Below are 6,744 nucleotides of genomic sequence, written 5' to 3' on the forward strand. Positions count from 1 at the left end.
ATATAAAAGAGACCTAAGGGGCAACGTTTTCATGCAGAGGGTGGTACGTGTATGGAATGAGCTTCCAGAGGATGTGGTGGAGGCTGGCACAATTGCAACGTTTAAGAGGCATTTGGTTGGGTATATGAATAGGAATGGTTTGGAGGGATATGGGCTGGGTGCTGGCAGGTGGGACTAGATTGGGTTGGGATATCTGGTCGGCATGGACGGGTTGGACTGAAGGGTCTGTTTCCATGCTGTAAATCACTATGACTCTATATCTATATTGTGTCTCTAAAGGAAAATGCATCCAGCATCAAAGGAACAATTCATCCAGTATCACTCCTTTACTTTCTCCCCACTATTCTGCATATTTATCCCTTCCACTAATAATCCAACTTCATACAAAATACCTTGACTGAAGCTCCCTCTTCCATTTTTCCAGGCTGAGTGAAAATAATTTTTTCCATGTCACCATTTTTTTTTGCCAATTGCTTTAAACCTGTGCTCTCTTGTTCTTAATCCTACCCCCCCAGTGGGAACAGCACTTTTTAATTCAGCTTTCCATCATATGCACTGCTTTGCTTTTCAACTTATAGTATTCACCTGTCTTTTTTTTCTCGAGCTTATCTGAGTCACTGAATGTTTTGCAAAATTCTTTTGCATGATCCAATTTTCAATGATTCACTGCTGCTATGACTATTAGAAAACATTGCTAATACCAGAACCAGACACTGAGGTATTACACAAGCATGGGAAACATTGCAGGTTTTCTTTAGGCTGCACTCAGAAAATAGGTAGGGTGATATGGACGGGTTATGGAATAGGCAAAAACTTGGCAAATGGAATATAATATGGGAAAATGTGAGGCTATGTACTTTGACACAAAGAAGAGTGAAACTGAATATTATTTGAATAGAGAAAGACTGCAAAAAGTTACAGAGCAGAGGGAAATCTGATTCCTTGTGCATGAATTGCAAAAAGCTAGCATACAACTTCAGGTAATAGGGAAGGCAAATGGAATGCTGGCCTTTTTTTCAAACTGAATGCAATATTAAAATAGGGAGGATGTGCTAAAACTATACAACTCTAGTCAGACCACAACTGAAATAGTGTGAATGCTTTTGGTCTCCTTACCTAAGAAAAGATATCCTGGCATTAGAAGTAGTTCAGAGAAGTTTCTCTAAGTTGATTGTGGATGTGGAGGGATTGTCTTATGAGGAGAGGCTAAGTAGATTGGGTCCTTAACTCATTTAAGTTTAGAAGAATGAGAGGTGATCTTATTGAGGACATGGTTGATGTGGCAAGTTGTTTCACTTATGAGAGAATCTAGGATCAGAGCACACAATCTCAGAGTAAGGGGATGCTCATTGAAAACAGAGGTGAGGTGGAATAACTTCTCTCAGAGGGTAATGAATCAGTGGAATTCTACTGCAGAGGCTGGGATACTATGTGTATTCAAAACTGGGACAGAGATTTTTGGTCAGTAAGGGAATTAGGACTAATGTGGAAAGGAGGAAAGTGGAGTTGAGTTTATCAGGTCAGTCATGATCTGTGAATGGCAGAGCTGACTCAATGGGCCAAATGGCCTACTTCTGTTCCTTTAGCTTATAGCCTTATGGAAATAATTTGAAGAACAGACAGGGATTAAAAACAAAATGCCTGTGTTTGGACAATGTGAACTCCCCATCAGTGTGCAAATGCTTCCAAGCATTAACATATGCTGACATGTGGACTCAGACTTTGAAATGTAGGGGTACATAATTGCTATATTCCCTTACCTTTAAGCTCAAAAGGTTATGGATGATTCTTAAGCAATCAATGATAATAATACAGAAATAACAATACTGCAGTGTTCATGTAATGTAATTTATATTTTTCTGTTTCAACAGGTTGAAGCAATATCTGCCAAAATGAAGGAAGAAGGATATTGCTGCAGTTGAGCCTTTCTAAAGCACTGAATCAGTGCCAATTGTTGTAACAGACCCCTCATGTGAGGCACAGCTTTGACAACTGTATGCAAAGAGCACATCTTGGATTCTAGAGTTCAGAGCTAACCACTAGCCTATTTAGCAGCAATATTGTAGACTGAAAGCTATTTAATATTATCGACAACTTCCATTGGCCTGTAAAGTAGAAAATATAAGGTATTAGACAGATTTTGATTCTGCACATTACAAATGCATTCAAAGTTTATTGCTAGATGTATTGCAAACCAAGACACATAACACAGCAATCCAACAGTACATCTTCCAGTTTGATTAGTTTCTTTTTAAAAAGTAGATAATCCATTAAATCCATTTGAACCAAGAGATCTCGAGGGCATTGATTATTTAAAGATATTATTTAAGGCTCAAATGCTTGCAGTGTTCAATGTACCCTAAATATTAGCATCACCTCTTGCTTTGTATCCTTGATTTTTGGGGAATTGCCGAACCACAGATGAGTGGAGTCACAAGTAGATAGGAAGTGAAGAAGGTGTTTGGTGTGCTTGCTTTATTGGTCAGTGCATTGAGTTTAGGAGTTGGGATGTCATGTTATGTCTGTACAGGATATTGGTTAGACCATCTTTGGAATATTGTGTGCAATTCTGGTCTGCATGCTATAGAAAGGATGTTGTGAAATTTGAAAAGGTTCAGAAGAGATTTAAAAGGATGTTGCCAAAGTTGGATGGTTCAAAGTTTGTGCGAAGATTTGTAGCTCGGGTGCTCGTTGCTGTGGTTCTGTTCGCCGAGCTGGAAGTTTTTGTTGCAAACGTTTCGTCCCCTGGCTAGGCGACATCATCAGTGCTTGGGAGCCTCCTGCGAAGCGCTTCTTTGATGTTTCCTCCAGTGTTTATGTTCCTGTTTGTCCTATGTAGTGTTTTGTGCAGTCCTTGCATGGGATTTTGTACACTACGTTGGTTTTGCTCATGCTGGGTATCGGGTCCTTCGTCCTAGTGAGCGAAACCAATGTAGTGTACAAAATCCCATACAAGGACTGCACAAAACACTACATAGGACAAACAGGAAGACAGCTAATGATCCGCATCCATGAACATCAACTCACCACGAAACGCACGACCAGCTATCCTTAGTAGCCACACACGTGGATGACAAGCAACATGAGTTCGACTGGGACAACACTACTATTATAGGACAAGCCAAACAGAGAACAGCCAGGGAATTCCTAGAGGCATGGCACTCATCCACAGATTCAATCAATAAGCACATTGACCTGGACCTAATATACCGGCCACTGCAGTGGACAGCTGGAACTGACAACCAGAAGCGGCAGATACAAATCACTATAAATGCCGGAGGAAACATCACAGAAGCGCTTCACAGGAGGCTCCCAAGCACTGAGAATGTCACCTAGACAGGGGACGAAACGTCTGCAACACAAATTCCCAGCTCGGCGAACAGAACCACAACAACAGTAAAGTTAGAGCCTGGTATGTCTCGAACTACTGTTCATTGTAGTAGTTAGTCTTAATGTGTAACAAACAGTGGTATAAAGAAGCCCAAGCCTGAAGACAGTCCTAAAGTTCTCCTAATGTACATAACTCATAAACATGGTCATAAAACCATGTATCAAAAGACACAGGACATAACACAGTAAGATTCTACAGACAATAATTACACATATAATCTGAGTGATGTTGATTGAGGGCAAAGTGTTGGTCACAGTTTTTCAAGAGTGCCTTTAACATGAACATATTTCAGACAGTTTTTAAATACTTCACTGAAAATGAAGATCTTGTGCTGTGCATTCTCTGTGTGATGAAAGTTAGATTGGCAAACAAATCTGTAGATGGCAAATAAATCAACTGAGCAACTTTAAAACATCAATGGTTTGTAGAAAACTCAAACTTCCTGCCATTTTCAGACCACTATGCTGTAAAATAAGGCAGGAAAAAGTGTTAATCTATTCAGAGAAAGGTGACAATGGTTGCAAAGCCTCTTTGTCACATATCAAGTGGATGATGTTAACCACACTGTAACTTTCAGAAATATTTCCCTGATCTGTTCATGTAAATGAATGACAGCACTGCTCATGAATCATTGCATCCATATCAGAGTCAGCTCTGACTTTTGTTTCTTCCAGGTAAGCTTTCTAATGGTATTATCTAAAACAAGGATCATTCCAAAGGCTGAGGAGCAACATCACAGAATTAATTTCTTGGATCCACCAAAGATTTCAGGAAGTGACCCTCATGTTCTCCACAGTTCAACCTGTCCTTTGTACTGCTCCTTTCCAACTTTTTTTATGTGTAAAACAAAGTTTGTTTAACATCTGAAAATTTCAGCAAACAAGTCTACTTTACTTCACTATATCTGAGTCCACTTATTCTTTGCAATCTGGCTTCCAAACAGCAGATTATTGTTTTTACTGACTGGCATTATCTGCCAGACAGGACTGGTTGGCTTTCTGATTTAGAAGTCAGGGTGGAGATGTAATGCAACATCTGCTCAAACATGGAATACAAATTAAAGATGAAAATTAGGAGCAGGAGGAGGTTGTTTGCCTCCTTGAGCCACTCTGCCATTCTCAGATCATGGTTGATCTGACTATTGCCACAACTCCATTTTGCTGAGCCCCTCCTAAAACTTTTGATTTCCGTGATGAAATCTTAACTGAGCCTTGAGTATACTCAGTGGCCCAGTCTTTACTGCTCTGTAGGGAAGAGCGTTTCACAGATTAGTGACATTCTGAGAGAAAATAAATTCCCCTTCATCTCCATCTTAAATGGGAGATCCTTAATTTTTAAAATGCGTCTCCTAGTTCTAGGTGTCCTTAAAAATCTTCGCTTGACTTCTATCCTGTTAAATCTATTAAGGATATATATGATCAACACTCATTCTTCTGAAATCCAGTGGGTGTAGACTAAAGCAAATTGCTTGACTATTCCACATTAGATAACCCTGCATCCCAGAAATCAGTTGAATGAAGCTGTTATAGCCCTTCTTAAGTTCAAATAAAAACTCTGCCCTAATGGTGAAGACCAAAATCTATCCGAGCTGAATACTATGGAAACATCACAGAAATGGATCCAAACATAAAAGATTAGGCTATTTCAAAAGTGTTCATCATTTGTAATTGATTACAGTGTTTGAATTTTAAAGGGAAGATATTTTAATCATCTTGATTTGTCTTCAGCACAATTTTGATTAGTAATCATCAATAGCATATAATGGTCTGTAGAGGTACTGGGAGAAAGTAAGGACTGCAGATACTGGAGATCAGAGTCAAAAGGTGTGGCGCTGGAAAAGCACAGCCAGTCTGCAGCATCTGAGGAGCAGGAGAGTCGATGTTTCGAGCATAAGTTCCTCATCAGGAATGTTGGAGGGTTGGGGGGGAGGTGGGGAGTGCAAGAGGGCTGAGAGATAAATGGGAGGGGGATGGGGCTGGAGGGAAGGTAGCTGGGAATGCAATAGGTGGATGAAGGTGGGGGGGTGATGGTGATGGGTCAGAGTGGAGGGTGGAGCAGAGAAGGAAGATGGACAGGTTGTGTAGGCAGGCGCTGAGGAAGGAGATGTGGCTGTGGTAGTGAGTTGCTTCAGGACGTGGCTGAAGAGCTTCAGGGCAGAGGAGATGGGGGGATGCAGTGAGCGAGACACTCACTGAGATCCTTTCAGAGGGCGGAGGAAAACTTCTACAAGGTGGGCATCCTCGCTCTTCTAGGATCTCAGTGAGTCCCTCCCTCACAGCATCCCCCAGGTCATCTCCTTTGTCCTGACGGTCTTCAGCCACATCCTGAAGCAGACCAGCTCCTACAGCCACATCTCCTTCCTCAGTCCCTGCCTATGCAACCTGTCCATCTTTCTTCCCACCTATCTGCTCCACCCTCCACTCCGACCTATCACCATCACCCCCCCCACCTTCATCTACCTATCGCATTCCCACCTACCTTCCCCCAAGCCCCGCCCCCTCCCATTTATCTCTCAGCCCCCTTGGACACCTCCCAACATTCCTGATGAAGAGCTTATGCTCGAAACATCGACTCTCCTGCTCTTTGGATGCTGCCTGTGCTTTTCTAGTGCCACAAGCTTTGACTATAATGGTCTCTACTTCAGCTCTAACATTATATTTTCATTAACGACAGTCATAAACTGTTTTAAAGTGCCCTTATATATGAGGCAATAATAAAGTAACTCATTGTACTATATTTTTTCTGAGTCAGGTAACTTGATTACTGATAAAATATGTCAGTTCTTTGAAGAATTTATCTGAACTTAACAAACAAATAGCAAGAAAAAGAATGCCAAATACTTGGCATTTTAAGTTTTTGAAAATGTTGTTGGAATAACTTATCCTGCAGTCAGTAAAATGTATTTAAAGGAATTACTTTAACAGCACTGTGAAAGTATGTGCACATTTTATTGAGTGTGAATGAATGTAGAGTGAAAAGCAAAATCCAGTAGCAAAGGCAACAGATTCAAAAAAGTTATTCTACTTCCAATTAGCATGTTTCTACAGTCATCATGGTCAAACAAACAGGACCATTTCTTTCTCAAATTGTGATGATCATAAACTGTAACAAGTTATTCTGCTCACAAATCGTTCTTAGAATACTGAATAGGATATGAACATCCCTGACTTTAAGGTGGGAAACTGCAAAGTAATGTGGACAATCCTTTAGGGAAATAAATCTGCCATAAATCTGTATAAGGATGGTGTACATATGTCTCCAGATGCATGGCAACATGTTTGACATGTAACTGCCTTCTGAAATAGTCTAGCAAGTAATTTAATTTTAGAGCAATTAGGGACAGGCAACCAATG

At 40.6% G+C, this 6,744-nt stretch overlaps 1 long non-coding RNA gene across 3 annotated transcripts in view; it reads left to right on the top strand.

Annotated features, from left to right (window-relative positions):
- Window positions 1-2,495, top strand: part of LOC122553722 — a 76,960-nt gene extending 74,465 nt beyond the window's left edge. For all 3 annotated transcript variants that reach the window (XR_006312804.1, XR_006312803.1, XR_006312802.1), the window contains one exon: window positions 1,872-2,495. This is a non-coding gene — a long non-coding RNA (uncharacterized LOC122553722). The remainder of the gene's footprint in view (window positions 1-1,871) is intronic.
- Window positions 2,496-6,744: the final 4,249 nt, after the last annotated feature.

This window comes from Chiloscyllium plagiosum, chromosome 10 (assembly GCF_004010195.1).
Source record: "Chiloscyllium plagiosum isolate BGI_BamShark_2017 chromosome 10, ASM401019v2, whole genome shotgun sequence".
Lineage (NCBI taxonomy): Eukaryota > Metazoa > Chordata > Chondrichthyes > Orectolobiformes > Hemiscylliidae > Chiloscyllium > Chiloscyllium plagiosum.